We start from the raw sequence: 18,554 nt of genomic DNA on the forward strand, positions 1-18,554 counted from the left end.
GCTAGCCCTGTGTTCTAATTATTTTAATAAACGTGGTTTCTACTGGACGCTTGGATTTATTTTTACATGCTGGCTGCGTGTTTTTTCTACAAGCTATTGCCCAGTGGATGAGTAGGTTCGAATGAACACTCTATGGTGATTTTGACTCTTTTTTTGGATTAAGAGTTCGCAAAGTAAAGCGGTTTGTAGGTTACAGCTTCGTTTCTTTTTGTGGAACATTTGGTTACCTTTTGTGACTGACTTGAATTGAACACAGCAAGTATACTTCCCACTATTTAAGCCTGTTTTTTTGTTGTATATTATTAGATAGTAGTTTAAACATCTCTGGTCATATTATCATTACCTGTGGCTTTGTTAAATTTTAGTTTCTTGATTTTTGCTTCAATTTCTGTCATAGTTATATCTTTATCTATTATTTTTCTGTGTTCATCTGATAGTCTTAGTCTTATATTTTCCTTAAAGAATTTTCTAAATGCTTCACTTAATTCTACTTTATTTTCCTGACTATTGAGTTTATTAAAATACACTCTAAAGGCTACTAGAATTCCTTCTAAGTCTGATACTTTTCTTTTTTGTCTATATTGTATATTCCTTTTGTCTGATTTGCCTTTATCATTCTCTTTGTCCTGTTAGCTATTCTCCTTTGATTTTTTGGATTCATAGAGTAAGCGCATATTTGACCTTCTCTAGATTAATGATTGTTTTATGGTTCAATATCTCTAAGTATTTTTTGTTGAGATCTTCTAATTCTTTTTTGGAAGCTAAGTTGCCTTTATGAATATCTAATTTAATTTTGTCTATTTTAGTTTGTAGTTCTGCCAGTTCTTTTTTTGTTTATTTTTATACCAGGCTACCACCTTCCCATATAAATATGCTTTCATTGCATCCCATATATATATATATATATATATATATATATATATATATATATATATGTGTGTGTGTGTGTGTGTGTGTGTGTGTGTGTGTGTGTGTGTGTGTGTGTGTGTGTGTGTGTGTGTGTGTGTGTGTGTGTGTGTGTGTGTGTGTGTGTGTGTGTGTGTGTGCTACCTTGTCTGTGAGGTTTAAATCTAGAAATGTTTGCATCTCTGCAGTATAGTATTGTTTAAACTCTTTAAGGTTTGCTATATAGGCTGGAATTCTTATGAATGAAGTTTTGTCTTAAAGTTGAAATCTATTTCAAAAGTTATTGCATTATGGTCTAAGAAGGGGCAGGTGATTGTTTTGACTTTGCTTATTTTTGTGGTAATATATTTTGTTATATACCCTCTATCTATTCTGGAAAAATTGTTATGTCTATGTGAGCAATGTGTGAATATCAATTAATCTTGTTCAGCATATGTGTTAATGTCCATTAAGTTATATGAGTCAGTAAACTCTGTAAGTAATTTTGATAGTGGAGATGATTTCTTGCATGTGTTTTTAATCATTTCTGTCCTCTTCTTTCATTATACAATTAAAATCTCCTGCAATTATTGTATTACCTTTGGAATGTTGTACTATGTTCTCTAAATGTTGTTTGGCTGCCCTGACACCCAGTCCTGGTATCCAGTAGTTGTTTACCAGGGTATAAGCCAAACCATTTATTAATATTGACACTAAACAAAACATTTCTGAGTTATCAATGACTGCATTTATGATCTTGGACATCAAGATAGTCCTTCTCCATAATATTGCTACACCTATTTGCTTTTTATTATATTCTGAACTTGCTAGTAATGTGTAATTATGCATATTAATTTTGTTAATGTCTTGCTGTATAAGATGTGTTTCTTGTAAAAATACTACTTGCGCTTTACATAGCTTAAGATATCTCTGTAAGCGTCCCCTTTTACAGCTGTTATTTAAGCCATTGACATTGATAGAAATGCATTTCACAGTTGCACTAACTATACCTTTGTATTTAACCATTGTCGTGTTTTTGTGTTTGTACACAGCCTTGTATGTGTGCTGAAAAAGTCTTACCATTCATTTCATATATGTTATAAATGCATTGCATAGACATCCATTTAAAAGGTACAAATAAAAACTGCGTAAAAAGTGGTTTTCAAAATATAAATGATCGATCATTCCCTTCATGGGAAAATACATCGCATCCTTGAATAGGTTTACCATTCAAGTGACCCCTCTTATCCCTATTCAACATCTTTCCTCAGTTTTCTCAACAACAAATATAACTAAAAGCATCAAATTCTTATTGCTTGTGAGCTATCAAACTTCAACTAGTGAACTGTATAATATTCAATTAAACGCTATTACAAAGATTGTTATATAATATTACTGTCTGTAGTTAAATAAAATAGTGTAACCAACTTTAAATACAACATTGTTCTAGTATATGCATCTTATATTATCTCACTGTATTATTATTATTTAATGTCCTTCAACCAACATCTGTTTTCATTGCAACAGTATCTATTGTTTAGTGTCAACATTTAATTTACAACACTTTATTATCAATGCATTTGCATTTCTTGCTTCATTTATTACCATTGTATACATATATATCCTTTTGCCCATATGTATATTTCTAAGTAACCATTTTATTTTTAGTGTTTCTTTATGCCAGACTTAATATACAACTAAGATGACTGTTAGTATTTGTTGCAAACCCTATGTGCACACAGTCCAGGTAGGTTCATATTTCCTACTGTTAAGACAACAGAGCCTTATGAAACTTCATTTGTTTCAACATCCAGTTGGGTTAATGAAAAGATTGTTATTGTTGTTATAAACCATAGATCTTAATATATAACAAGATTTTGGCTTCTAATGTGATCTCTATGTATAAAATAAACAACACTTTTATATAGTACATTCATCTGTTGAGTTGAATTCTTTACATCTTTAGATTTAGGTCTGTTTGTATTCATATTATAGGCTTTCATATTGTTCTTGTTTACTAGATAAGTTATATGCAAATTTTGTAATATTTTATACTTTAGATAGTATCACCAATTAATATGAATTTATTAAGGCTTCATCTGATTCATGTAATCTCTTACTTTTAACTTTTCTTGTACCTTGGTTTTCTCTGTGAAACACAAAAGAATCCTAAGCATTTCATAAATAATATCTGAACTGCTCTTCATATATTAAACATATATGTATTGCTGTATGTCTTGTTTAACAATTGAACTTAATCTCTTCATCTTCATAGTTAATGACTAACTGTGGACTTGGCATCACACTTGTTCATGTTTATCACATATGATTGTCACTTCTTATTTACCAGTCTTTTTTTTCCTCAAAAAAAAAATTATTAAGATTTACAATTTAAACAAAGATAAAAAAAAGTAAGGTTTATTGTTCATGGTGTTATTTTCTTTGCATATATTATAGTACTTTTGTGGTAATTTCTATTATTTCCTTTTAAAATTATTAAATTTATGCTATGTATATGCACATACTCAGTAATGCTTTGAAGGACTTGTATTTCGGTGAAAATATTTACTTATTACTTTTGGTTTAAGTTAAGCCCTATACTGCTTTGCTTCAAGTGCTAGTCACTTTCTGCAATCAAGTACTTTCATTTTTGGCCATTTACAAATATGCAAATGACTCTAATGGACTCTAACAGCTTTTTTTTTTTTTTTTTTTTTTTTTTATTGCAATACCTCAAGATGGATTGAAAACATATTTTACCAGTTTGTGGCTTCGGCGGGAATGCAGAGAACTGTAAGTGAAGCTTTTAGAGTTCTAAAATAGGCCATGAGAGCAGTTTTTTACTTTTAGTTTTTCTAATTTATTTATTTTATTTATTACATTTGTTAACTGGGAAAGTCCGACTGGGCCAGGAACCCATTTTCAGTGGAGGCCCGGGGAGAAAAGCTCCACAACAGTACTATTTATACATTGTCAGACACAGCATTTGTTCAATGTACAGTAATATTAAGACATTAATAAACAATTATATTTACAACAACATAAGACAGTTATGGCTGAAATTGATCCACAGAAAGCATTGTTGGACTTCAGATGTAATAAATTAACCTTGTACACAGTTTGCTATAAGCAGTGTTGGCAAGGTAGCAAGCATGGGATTAATACAAGGAATATTTAGTTGAGATGGGATCAGGGAAACCTTTTGTCAATAATGATGAGAATTACCTGGAATGGTAGGCAGTGCCCGGAGTGAGCTTAGGTGGATTAGCCTGTGGTGAGGAAAGAGCAAAGCCAGTGGTTAGGTAGTCTGTTAGTAGTTGTTTGAACTCGTGATGGTGTGGATTTTTAGCTATTGCAGGGGGAGACTATTCCATAATCTGGCAATTTTATTGGAATAGAGACAGTCACCATGATGGTTATTAAATTTGGTGACCTTCAGTGTAAATTTATCGGAGGATCTCAGGGTCCTGGGGTTACAATTTGGTTGAACAAGATTGAAGAGGGCACAGCAGTTAGTGGGATGGTGAATAGTTTTATGGAGCATTGATAGTTGGTTGAGGGCCAGACGGTTAGGGAGTTCGTTTAAAATGACTACCACCATACACTGCACCACAGCAAAGTGCCCCAAACAACATTTTTATTATTAATAGCACTCTTTTAACTATTAGCACATAGTTTGCAAAGGAACAAATCATAAACATTTGTTTTTTAAAGTTGTATCATTTTATATTTCCTAGACTATCCACACTATAGTCAAAAGCAATATAGCATTGTGTTATCAAACTATGAAAACCTGAAAGCATGTATGGTAATTCCATTTTTCATATGTTAAGACATGGCAAGTTAGTACTACTTGTTCTAGATACTAAAGCAGTTCTTTGATATTTGTCTTACTTTATATGTTTAATATTCCATGAGGTTCATAGGTTGGTACTAGGCTATCGGCCCTAGAGCTTATATAAGCCTAGCCATAACAATTCCCTAGATATTTCTTCCCACAATATTTACTTCCCTGGACCCCTGTCTAGCAGGGTGACTGACATGATCCCCAGGGTGAATTTCCTATCTCCCATCCAATTGTCAAGGTTCCTTTTGAAGAGGGCCAAGGAGATGCTCTGCTTGACATGTATGGGCAGTCTATTCCAGAATATGGAGAGTCTCTGGGTCAGGAACCTATCCCTCCAGCATGTTTTGTTCATTGTGATGACAAGGTTTAGATCCCTGGAGCGTGTGGCTCTGAGGGATTGGGATTTCTTTAAGTGGAGCATGTCCAACAGCTCAGGGTTTGACATGGCCCTGTATGTTAAGCAGAGATCGCCTCTGAGTAGATGATATGCCACAAGAGTATAGTTGGAGTTTTTTTAGATGGTCAGCATAGGGCATCCGCTTTAGGCCTGTGATTCTTTTAGTGACATATTTCTGCGGCCTTTCCAGCTGTTGCAGATGTCTTGTGAGGTACATACCAAATGGGGTGTTGTACTCTATAATGGGTCTAATGAGGGATGAGTACAGTGGGACAATGACCTCCTTTTTTCTGGATGAAAAGCCCTTAGTGATGAGATGTGCCACATAGAAGGATTTCCTGACAGTTGTGGTAATGTGGTTATCGAAGGTGAGACCACTGTCCACCTGTGTCCCTAAGTCTCTCATCACACTTCCAGTGTTTAGTGTACTGCCACCTATGTGGTAATTCATGTGTACATGGATTTTCCCAAAGGGGATAATTATACATTTCTTGGCATTAAGCTTGAGCCCATGGCTCTGGCACCAATCATCTGTTTTTGTAAGGCCCTTTTGTAGAATATCCACAACATTTGGGGATTAAATAATGGCTCCCAGTTTGCAGTCATCTGCAAACTTTGTTAGCCAGAGTCCCTTAGTGTTGGCCTGTACTTCAAAGAAGTATATGCCAAACAAGAGCGGTACTAGGACTGAACCCTGCAGTACTCCACTTATCACTTGTCTAGAGCTAGATTTGGAATCAGCTTCTTTTACAGTCTGGGTTCTGTCAGTAAGCCAGTTGGCAACCCATCGAGTGATGTAGGGATTTATAACCAGCTTAGTAAGTTTATCTATGATTCCAGAGTGGGGGATGGTGTTGAAGGCCTTGGCAAGGTCCAGATAGGCTGTGTGGACCATCTTACCCTCATCCACAGCTCTGGAGTCTGATTCGAAGAAGTCAATCAGGTTCAGGAGACAAGATCGGCCCTTCACAAACCCAAACTGGATGGGGTCCAGTGTTTGAAGGCTGCCAATGTTTTTGTTTATAAGTTCCATGATAATGCATTCCATGCCCTTGCAGATCAGGCTTGTCAGACTGATGGGACAGTAGTTCCCAGGATCCAAGGTAGATCCCCCCTTGTGGAGTGGATAACTGTTGCTGTGCGCCACTCAGTGGGCACAAAGCCTGAGGTGAGGCTATGATTAAACATGACACTTTGGTGAGGTGCCAGTTCATTTTGTAGTTCATGTAGTACACAGCCCGGGATGCCGTCTGGTCCCACTGATGCTGTATTCTTAGCTTTGGAGAGTGTGGTTTCTACCTGTGTGGCTGTGATTACCAGAATTTGGCAATCTTTTGGTTTTGAGATGGACCCTTTAGGGGGTGAGAGGGGGGTGAAGTTTGCACTAAATTGATCTGCCAGTATATTAGCAATATCCTTGGGATCAGTATATTTAATGCTATTCTGTTGGAGCTCAGAGCAGATCTGAGCATTGCCATTAAGATTCTTGACATAACTATAGAATGCCTTGTGGTTGTCTTTGGAATCTTTGGCAATTTTATTTTCGTAACTAGATTTGGAGGATTTTATGAGGGATCTCAGCTTCTTACTGAGGCTGGTAAGGGAGTTTTTTGCATCCTGGGATTTTCCTCTTTTCTGTAACAGTTTCTTCCTTCTGTTGTATAGTTTGTTTATGGCAGAAGACCACTAGATTGGCGTCCTTTTTTGGAGGAGATCGTCTTGGTTCTATTTGGGATGGCACAATTCATGCACAAGTGGATGTGCTTGTACAGTGCCTTAGTGTAGGATTCAGCAGTCGAACTTTCAGCTCCCATCTGCATGGGTGTCATGAAGTTTGTCACTTCTGACTTGAGTAGCATGAAGTTGGCTTTGGAGAAGTTTTTTATGGAGGTTTCCGTACTAGGGGGTGGGGGTGGGATGTGGATGCCAAGGGTGATTTGCTTATGGTAAGATCTGACCAATGAGAGGGTGACAACTGGTGTGGAGCATCTATCTCCCATGTTGGTAATGACCAGGTCTAGGATATTGGAGCCCCTGGTGGGAAAATGGATTAGTTGATCCAGGGCGTTGGAATTTATGAATTCCAAGAACCGTTGGGAAAAGGTGTTGGTACCCAAGTAGTTTTCCCAGTTAATGGCAGGGTAGTTAAAATCACCCAGTATTAGGGTGTTTGGTTGTATCTTAATATTTTCCAGTATGTTTAGAAAGGTGTAGTGAGAATCTTGGGGCATGGTGGGGGATCTGTAGCAAGCTACAATTTGGATTGCAGTCTTACCTAGTGTTAGTTGCACCTGGAGAATTTCAGATGCATTGTGTTGGGCAACTAGCCTGGAGGTGTGAATATCCTTGGTGAATATGGACACTCCTCCACCTTTAGTGTTTTGGTCTTGGTTTTGTGGCCGAAAAGTGTGGTAAGAGTTGTAGCCTGGTATTGCAGGGGTACTCTCTGGAGCCCTGAACCAGGTCTCAGTTACTGCACAGATATCGATGTTCTCCATTTTTAGGAGTGCCTTGAGAGAGAGTGCATTTTGAGATTTAGACTTCTAGCATTGAGTAACATTACCTACAGATTTTGCATGCTTGTATCTGTTATGGTGGTGGTTTTGTCCTTTGAACCTTGCCTAAAAAGGGCACTATAGGGGTGGCAAGAGCTTTAGCCAGTAACCTGAATCCCAGGAGTGACAGGTGCAGACCATATCTGGCAAAGCATCATGGTATAGTATACATTATATTAGTATATAGTATATAAATTAAATTAGTATAAATTATAAAAGGCATTTACCTTGTTATTCATACCAGAGTCAAATGCAATATAGCATTGTGTTATTAAACTATTAAAGCCTGAAAGCATGTATGGTAATTTCATTTTCCTATGTCAAGACACAGCAAGTTAGTAATACTTGAGCTAGTTATTAAAGCAGTTCTTTGATATTTGTCATATTTTAGATGTTTAATACTGCATTAGTATAAATAATAAAAGGCATTTTCTTGTTGTTCATACCAGAGTCAAAAGCAGTATAGCATAGTTATTAAACTATTAAAGCCTGAAAGGATGTGTACTAATTTCATTTTTCATATGTTAAAACATAGCAAGTTAGTAACACTTTTTCTAGATATTAAAGCAGTTCTTTGATATTTGTCTTATTTTACATCTTTAATACTGCATTAGTATAAATAATTAAAGGCATTTACCTAGTAAATGAGATTGTTTCCCAACAGTATATGTCACCCAGTTCATTTTTATATTCCATGGTGGTTTTATTTAAAAATCTTGATCTATCTGACTAGTTAAACATTTGAATGAGTACTTCTGCTCTAATATTTGTTTAAACATCCTTAGATTTTCATATTTATTTGTCACTTAGCTTCTTCTTCTTGTCATTTGTTTTCCATTCATTTTTCTCAGCATGGTGTTTCAAACCAAAAGAACTCCAGTCCATTTTTGCTATCTTGTCTAAGACTTTATTAGTTGATAGATGAGTCACTGCTGTATCTATTGAGTCAAATATTTTTGGGCCATCACTGAAGAAGATTTTAATTCTTGCTGGAAAAAGCAGATGTACTTTGAGCTGCCTTTTTTAAGTTCTTTTATTAGTGATAAACACTATTTTCTTTTGGCCATCACCCCAGATGAATAATCATTATCAAACCGGATTATGTGCTCTCCAAATTTGATTGGGGAATTAAACCAGGCAGTTTTTAATATAAGTTCTTTATCTTGTAATGAAAAAGTTTGACTATGACTGACCTGGGACTTTTTGTTGTTTTGTTTGATGCTGAGACTGGCTTTAAGGCTCTGTGAACTCTCTCAGTCCTGTAGGAGAGAACCTCTGGAGGCTTTAAAATGTCTGGAAGCCATGTATTAAGAAAGTTCACCATATTACTACTCTCTGTTCCTGTTGGTATTGCATAAGTCCGGAGATTGTTGCATCTGGATTTATTTTCTAGATCTTCAATTGTGTCCATTAGTGAAATATTTTGTCTGTGTAGTGTCAGTATGTTTTTCAGTCAGAAATTCTGTTTTCAACATCAGTTAATGTTTCTTCCATATTTTCTGTCTTCGTGTTCTGTTGCTTTGTCAGTTCCTGTAGTTGTTGGATTTGCTTTTTACTATTCTCTTCAAAAGTGTTCAGTTTCTTGTTCATTTTATCAAATTTCAGTGACAAGTCCCGCATTGTTGTTAATAATGATTGTAAATCCTTCTTCATTGTTTGGTCAGACATACTATTTTTTGTGAAGCTCATCTTTTCTCTGGTCCTGATGCTTTCTCTTCGGGTTTTTGACAGGAATATTTGCAGAAAATGCCATTTTTTATGTAGACTTGTTATATCATTAGTTGTGATATTCCAGCAAAGTTGAACTGTCCATGATCAGTATTTTTTTAATTTTTCCTGTCAAAAACAGATTTTAAGGACAGATCTGAAGAAAGATGCTGCCACTCAGGTCATGTGCTGCCCCCTCCAGTGAGACAATTGTTAAGGCATACATGCTGACCCTGAGGGTGGAAAGTCCTGTCTTCAAAAGTAGCACTGTAAATATAATTTTGCTAATAGATGAGACCTATTATGACACATCTTAGTAGGACCATTAACAGAAAATGGTGACAACATTCTAGTTTATTTTGAAATATTTTGTAAAATTAACCAATAGGGAAAGCCAGATCAGAAAGTTTAATGGAAGTAGAAGGTGAATGGCAAAATGGGACTTAGGAATTGCTTAAGAAAATTTGGTACTTACGTATTATCGCAAACAGATTTTCGCGATAATAATGGTTGCTTCCCGATGTGGAAATGTAACCGATAATGGTGTGACAATGACAGACAATGGGTTTACTTTCACACTGAAGGTTGTTTTCGGCAGGGTTATCAGTAAAAAATGAGTAAGCTAATGTTGCTGTGTAGGTATGCACTTACCGCCAGCATGTCGTGTAGCTCGTAGTAAAGTGCATACACGGTTCAGCTGTCAGGGTTGCTGTCTTACTCACTGCAATTACTCTCCAGTTTCCCCCACATAAAAAGGCACAGACATAGGAATTATGCTTTTGCTTCACTTTGCATTTTTAACAAATTTTAAACATAGCTTCAGGTCCAAAAATGGCAGTAACGACAGGAAGAAGTGCAGCATCAGCCAGTAACGTGTTTTCCATACTGTTGTTAGTAGGTTTAATCAGGAACCCGTAATCAGCTATTAACATCATCTACCCTCAGTGAAGGGAAAGTGACTCACGAAAAACACCCTGTAACTAACATTTAAATATCTGAAGTTCAAGGTGCTGAGAAACTGTCCCCATTTGGGAAACAATGCCCATAGTTTACACAAAATGAAAGATACAGTCAAAGTCAGTTCCTGAGTAAACCTGTTAAGACCACTTCAATAAACAGCTTGATGATACGATTCTTCCTGTTGCTTGTGGCATGTAGCATGCTTTTTCAGTGGGACCTGATCATATGTTTAGACATTGTTAAAAATAAAATGTTAACCAAAACCATCCTTCATGTCTTTGTGTGCTTGCCTTCTCTGAAGGATTCCTTCCACTCAGTGAAAATAATCCGTTCGTCAGTACGGTAGAAGGCATGATGATTCAAGCATACGTGTGTAATGCATGCAAAAACATGAAGAGGGTTTTCTAAAATGTTTCTTTTCCCCAAGCTAATGCAAAGTTATTCCACAGCAGTAAACACTGTGAATACCACTGTGCACTGTTTCATGGCCTCGTCTCTACCGAAGTATGCGGAATTCGCAACCGCGAAAATCTGGTTGTGATAATACGTAAGTACCGAAAATTTAATGCTCAAAAAGATGTTAAAAAAGAATAGAAAAGAAATGTAATCTGTAATGATGAAAACACTTCCAGGGAGCTGATTATGTGCTAAGAAAACATGTACCATTCATAAGGAAAAAACTCAAGGGTGGATAGAAAGGGTGTTGAAAAAATGTTTAATAAAACAAAACTATTTAATACCTGTCAAAAGCAGCCTATTCTAAGAAATGTGGAGACTTATGAAAAGTCTCAAAGGGATGAGAGAAGATAGTAATGATAAAAATGTCTTACTTAAAGATAAAACTATTGACCAACAAATTGTTAAAAAAAATATTTGACTGAAATGAGAAGCATGATACAATAAATATTTATGAAAATGTTGTTGAAGCTGAAGAAATTAATATACCAACAACGGTTTAAAGATACATGGTTTCAGACACTCTTTCAGTTCTCTGACTGCTTTACTATAAGCCACAGATAGCATCTTTAGTAATATTAAAGAAGGTCGCATTACCACTGGTGTGTTTGTAGACATGACATGTGCCTTTAAGACAGCGAACCACAGCATCATACTTAATGAGTTACATAAGCTTAACTTAGGTGAAAACACCATACTTTGGTTCATAAACTACCTACATGATAGAGCTTTCAAATCTACACTAATCACAGCGTCTCTGAAATGGGAAGCAGTGAACACTCAAGTACCTCAATGCTTTGTCTTAGGTCATCTCTTATTTTCTCTATGTCTTACTGTTATCATACTTGAATTATGCAACCTTCAGTTAGTGATATATGCAGATTACATTTTTCTGCTACAAGCCAGCAAAACACTTCCTTACAACAAATAACACAATCTTTATTTACTGAATTGTAACTGGCTTTATTCAAATTAACTTCAAAATAACAGTACCAAGATGTGTCATGCTTTTATCTACAACAAATAAATTGCCATCCCTAGTTCAATACGTTTAAAAGACAAAAAAAAAAAAACTGCATATCCAGTGCTACATAAAAGAAATACACTGGTGCAAGATTGGACCCCTCACTAAACTTCAATAATCACACAGGCATTATTACATCCAAAGTTCTGACACAACTAAAACTGTGTGAGAGACTCTCACATCTTCTTATCCCAGCAGCTTGGATGGCCATAGGCAAAAGTGTTCTAAGTTGCAAACTTGAATATATACTACACTCAGCACATAACATCCAAAGATCCAAGTAGCTGAAAACAAAATATTTACATGTGCTCTACTTGCTGATATGACTTCTCACCACAAGACCCTATACGATAAGGCTCACCAGCTGCCCAATACTAATAGAACTATTTAACTACTAAGTAATCTGCAACTCAAAATTCTTACACTAGGCTACTGCCTACCGCTGAACAGACTGTTCCAGATTAGAAAACAAAACTACTCCCGTAGAAGCATCCAAGAAAATTCAATTACACCAGTCAAACATAGGTTTGAACTTAGTATCTGAGAAAATGCCCTCTCAAGAAAAGAACCTGCCATGTGGAACCAGCTGCCTACAGATATAAAAAACTTTGAAAATGCATCATCCTTCCAAAGTAATTCAGGCAATTTTTGCAGAAAGAATCCAGGTGCACCTGCTTTTGACACACCTGCTATTTGTTACACCTTACTCATGTACAAACTATCTATCCTTTTTATATTGCTTTGTAACTTATACAAATATTAAATATTTTATGTACTTATTCAACTGTTTGTACTTGGCATGATTAATGTACTGTATTTATGGATACATGTTACTCTATGCTTGTACCAGGTTTCCACTGAAAGATTCAGGAGACCAGTTCACCTACCATGTTATTAAATTGTAAATAAATAAATGCAGCTTCCCTTCCCTTTTTCCTGTTTACTGATTGCTAATGCAGCTGAGGTTACAAGTAGCAAATGAAAATAATACTAGAATACACAAAGCTGCAAATGCAAGCACACTGAGGAACGTAGAGGAAGAGATATCTAAAATAAGAAATACCAAAAGCTATAAGCTGTGCCTTGAGTTCCAGTGCAACAAGAATATATATACGAAACATACCAAAAATATAAGGCAAAAATCTGGACATTCTGCAAAAGTTTGGACATTTGAAAGGTATACCTGGAAGCACTTACAAAGCTGTACCTTTTCCTCTAAGGTGCTTTGACATATGATGTGGACCAGGGTTGTGGGCAAGTTCATCCTTCTGGTATCAATCATCTTCCCCCAGATTCTCAAAAGCTTGCATGGCGTACATGATTAGTATAAGAGGTAATTTTAGCAATACGGCAGCCGAGCGAGCCACGTACATACTTGTTTGATGTGCGCGAGTGCTCTTGCACTAGTGCTACATGTTCCCAGCCCTGTATGCAAATTACCCCATTTGCAGGTGAAAACCATGCAAATGAGGTAAATCTGCTATCCAGGAAGCTGGAATCAGGGCATGCAGGACTAGTGTAATATGCAGAAATGTACTCGGTTAGTAACTGAATACGGTTTGACAAACTCCAAAACGGGGACATGACAGCTCCAAATAAAGGCTGCATATCATTGAGGAAGCATGCCAATGGCCAAGTATAAGACCATTGGCATTGTAAACAATGCAAAACATAAAAAAATACAACTTTTATTTTATTACCGCCGAACACGGCTGTTTAAGCATAGGGCAGCGGCGAGCAAACGGGATTGGTGGGAAAATAAGAAAATAAACTTAAAACTAGCATTTCAACTAAAATCATATTCTGCCATGCAAGTCAATGGCAGGCAAAAGACAAACCAGCCAGTGAATAGTGGTTGCTAATGGGGGAGGCTCAGTGTGACACATGTAACTATGCATTAGCAGACAATCCTATTCAAATGAGGGGAAGGATAGTGAATCCCAGTTTTCCCCAGTATGTGAGGCAGGTCCCAACAGTGTAAGAGTATGACTAGCCGAGTGCAAGACTAGGAGGTAGGTGACATCATGGATGGGTGTGTCAGGCATACTGTAAGTGGATTGGAGCCCTGCGGCCCGGGTTTGCTCCTAGCTTAGCACAGCTAAGCTAGGGGGTGTGTGTCCAAACCTGCCTAGCACTTCTGACAAAGTGTAAGCGGGTGTGTGTGCTGCGCACCGGGATTTACAGGAAGAAAAAGGAAGTTAAACCAGGAAATAGCAGCAGTGTGCACATTGGAGTACTCTGACTGTGTGGCATGCCCCTAGGCTGAAGCAGAAGGGCAATGGGAAGGGAAAACAGCAGTAGGAAGGTAATCAAGGGGTACAAGGTTAGCTGCCAGGTGAAACGTATCGGACCCAGCCAATTACACAGGCAGCAGCCCAGCCCAGAACACTACTATAAGCTATGCATACACTTACCCCTCTGGTTTTTCCCACACCCTACACCACCAGTGTAAACAAGTGGGGAACTTTTAACACTCACAACAGCAAAATGTTAGGGGCTGCAATACCTATCATACAACTTGTGGAAGAGACTGAGGGTGGTGAGGATGTGAATGCAGCTGACCAACCCACGGTGAGGAGATGGAGAAGAGTGTACAGACCCAGGGTAGCCCACCAAGGGCTACATGAGCTGGAGACAGTGGAGTGCAAAGGGTGGACAGGGACCTCCTACAGCAAATTGTTGAGCTGTGATGGCCACGCCTCACACACAGAACTAACAGAGGGGAACCCATCCCAGTGGATACCAAGGTATGTGTAGGCCTAAGAATACTAGCTACAGGTACCTTCCAAAGGCCAACTGGGGATATGATGGGGATTTCACATGCATCAGCATCCAGGGTACTCCACCAGTTCCTGGATGCCATGTCAGCACATGTTGGTGAGCACGTATATTTCCCCATCACCCGTGAGGCGTTGGCCAGCAATATGCGTCTCTTCCACCAAATAGCAGAATACCCCGAGGTAAAGGGTGAAATAGACTGCACGCACATATGCATCAAAGCACCACCTGGTGAGCAGGGTAGGGTCTACACCAACCAGAAGGGCTTCCCCTCCATCAACTGCCATGTCGTGTGCAATGCCCAGGGCATAATACTGAACGTGTGTGCTGGCTGCCCCGGAAGCTATCACAATTCCCACATCTGGCATCTGACACAGCTGTATCAGAAATTTGCTAATGGGGACATCCCACATGGTCACCTAGTGGGGGATGGTGGATACGCACTGGAGCCGTGGCTGATGACACCCATCAGAAATGCACACACACCCAAATAAGAACTCCACAATGAGGCACAGGCACAAACAAGAATCATAATAGGGTGTGTGTTTGGGATGCTCAAGTCACGGGTCCGGTGCCTGGAGCCTTACAGTACTCACCAACTACACACAGCCCCCCACCTATGCCAAGGCCTGCACAGACACAGAGTGACTCAGAGGAGGAACAACCTGAGCCTGCCCCAGTAGGCAGAAGGAGGCATGCCCAGTATGCCCTGGCCCTGGCAAAGAGGCAACGCATAGCACATACTCTGACACTGGAGGGACCCAGGGAATAGCACCTCTCTCTCTCTCTGACTCTCACATACAGTAAAAGGGATGCCAAACATTACACTACCTGTGCCTAACCATGCATATGGAGTGTACTATGTGGATCCGACATAGGCAGCCCTGCAGCACCACCCTAAATACTGGGACACCCACAAGATAAGGGACTCACACATGCCAGTCAGGAGGGGATCACATACCCAACAACAGTCACAGCCAGCAGGACAGGTGTAGACAAACACAAACAAATGCTGTACTATGGCCTCTGAATGAGGGCTATGGGTAACCACCCCCCAGGCCTACACAGACAGACTACAGCAGGCCAGGTAGTGGGAAGTCAGTTGTGAAGGCTAGGAATTCAGAATCTAATATATAGGTAATCAAAAGATAAGAACTGTAGTACACAGGTATGGCCTAGCCAGCACGATAGGTAAGACTACAGACTGAAATGGAGTACATGACATACCAGTACAGTCATAACAAATGTGTACAAGTGTCAGGTGTGCCTCCCAATCCTACATAGAAATATAGTAACAGTCAGTTGCACCCCCCCCAATCCTGTGTAGAAACATAGAAACAGTCAGGTGTTCCCCCTCGCTATGCAGGCATGTAGCAATAGTTAATGCCAAATGATTGATGGATACCCTGCAGACACAGCATGCTACCTGTTGGTGTACAACACAAAGGTCAGCACTGCAGTACAAACCACCTGGACATGATCCACACATGCAATGCAGACGGCTTACTGGGCATGCTCACACACTTAGAGAAATGAAGGCAATGTCAATCATCAACATACTGAAAGGTCATACTGGGCATGCTCACACACAAACACATGAAGGCCATGTCTGCAAACACCAGTGGACCAGACATATCTGGCAGTTGCAATTGTTAGTGCAGACACTTGTCAGTATGCACCACTCATGCCTTGCACACACAGTGGATAGGAATACAAACATATATGTAATGACAACACACTATAATAAGCCAAAGGTAGAGGGGCATAGATGCGTGGAAGAGGGTTACCATGACAAGGAGCCATCCAGGCCTGTCCCACCCAGCACACAGCCAAAGGGCCCAAAACACATGAGGTTCAGATTTCACTCACTGCAGATACTAGCCATCAGTACCTGTCAGCACCACAGACTATGTGGTGCACATGCCAGCTGTGCAACATGACTGTACAAGGAAGTAGTCAGCTAGTAGCTGTATACACATACCTGTGACATATGACCCTGTGTGTGGCTGCATGTGGCATGTCACCCCTACATGAATGGGTTATGGCCCATGCACACACCGCCCACCCCATAGCGCTTCTAAGACAAGCTCGCTGAGGTCATCCAATGTGAAATACACCTTTGGGGAGAGTTGTAGCCCAGTAATCTCTGTGGCAGGTCCTGTAACTGTGTACTGCTGTAGTGTGATAAACTAGTTAGGTAGGAGTACGAACCCCAGACATGGCAACTGTGAGTGTGTGTCAGTGTTTGTGTGCATGTCTGTCTGTCTCTGACTGTGTAGAGAGCAAAGCCTTTTAGGTTACTCACATGCCTTACAATTCATATACTCACCTTTGGCAAGGTTGCTGATGTCACCCACCTAGAAAAACTCCTCTGGGAAGGCTGTAGCCCAGTAATCTCCGTAGCACATCCCGTAACTGTGTACAGCTGTAGTGTGATAAACTAGTTAGGTAGGAGTTCCAACCTGACAGCTGTGTGTGTATGTTTGTGTGCATGTCTGACTGTGTAGAGAGAAATGCTTTTTAGGGTACTCACACCCCTTACAGTTCATATACCCACCTTTGGCAAGGCTGCTGATGTCACCCACCTAGAAATACACCTCTGAGACAGTTGTAGCCCAGTAATCTCTGTAGCACATCCTGTAACTGCATATGACTATAGTGTGATAAAGGAGTTAGGTGAGGGTTCTAACCCCAGCCCTGCCAACTGTGTTTGTGTGCATGTCTGACTGTTAGGCTACTTACAATTCATATACCCAACTTTGGCAAGGTTGCTGATGTCACCCACCTAGAAATACACCTCTGGGATGGCTGTAGCTCAGTAATCTCCATAGCATATCCTGTAACTGTGTACGGCTATAATGTGATAAAGGAGCTAGGTGGGAGTTCTAACACCAGGCATGCCAACTGTGAGTGTGTGGTTGTATGCCTGTTTGACTGTGTAGAGAGCAATGATTTTTAGGCTACTCAAACCCTTTACAATTCACATACCCTCCTTTGGCAAGGCTGCTGATGTCACACACCTAGAAATACACCACTGGGAAGACTGTAGACCAGTAATCTCTGTAACTGTGTACTGCTGTAGTGTGAATTAGAACCATGGTAGGGTTCCCTCTCCACCCATGACAGTTCTGGATGTATTTTGTGTGTCACTGTCTGTTTAGAGAGCAGTGCATTTTAGGCTAGTCACTCGCAATACATTTCAAATGCTCTACTTTGGCAATCCTGCAGATGTCATTCATTGTGAAATGCACCTTTGGGGAAGGAGTTCTCTACTAATCCCTGTGGTGCGTCCTATAACAGCTCCATGTTATAGTGTGATATAGACCTCTGTTAGGGGTTCTATACCCATGCATGTCATTTGTGGATGTTTTGTGTGTCTCACTGTCTGTGTAGGGAGCAATGCATTATAGGCTAGTCACACGCAGTCACTTTCAAATGCCCTACTTTGGCAATCCTGCTGATGTCAGTCATTGTGAAATACACTTTTGTGGAAGGAGTACTCAAGTAATGTCCGTGGTGTATACTATAACTGCATAGTGCTGTAATGTAATAAACTAGTTAGGTAGGGGTTCTACTCCCAAACATGACAGGTGTGTGTGTGTGTGTTTGTAACCCATATCCTGTGTAGTGGTGGTTGTGACTGTGTGGCCAATGTGGAGTGGGTTTTGCATATTTCTTATATGGTGGCCTTACTATAAATCACAATGTCCACCATACAGAGATAACAGATGTGAAATGGCTGAGAGCTTTACCCATACATGTGACATCAAGGCCAGGCAAGCACAGTTAGCAACCCCAGTATTACCCAGAGCACAATCTCAACCCATGTGTCATACACACACACACACACACACACACACACACACACACACACACACACACACACACACACACACACATGCCTAGGCAACAGCCAATATGTGGGTAGTACACTGCATATTGGCC

Source organism: Protopterus annectens, chromosome 7.part0, assembly GCF_019279795.1.
Source record: "Protopterus annectens isolate FY-2018-M chromosome 7.part0, PAN1.0, whole genome shotgun sequence".
NCBI classification, from domain to species: Eukaryota; Metazoa; Chordata; order Ceratodontiformes; family Protopteridae; genus Protopterus; species Protopterus annectens.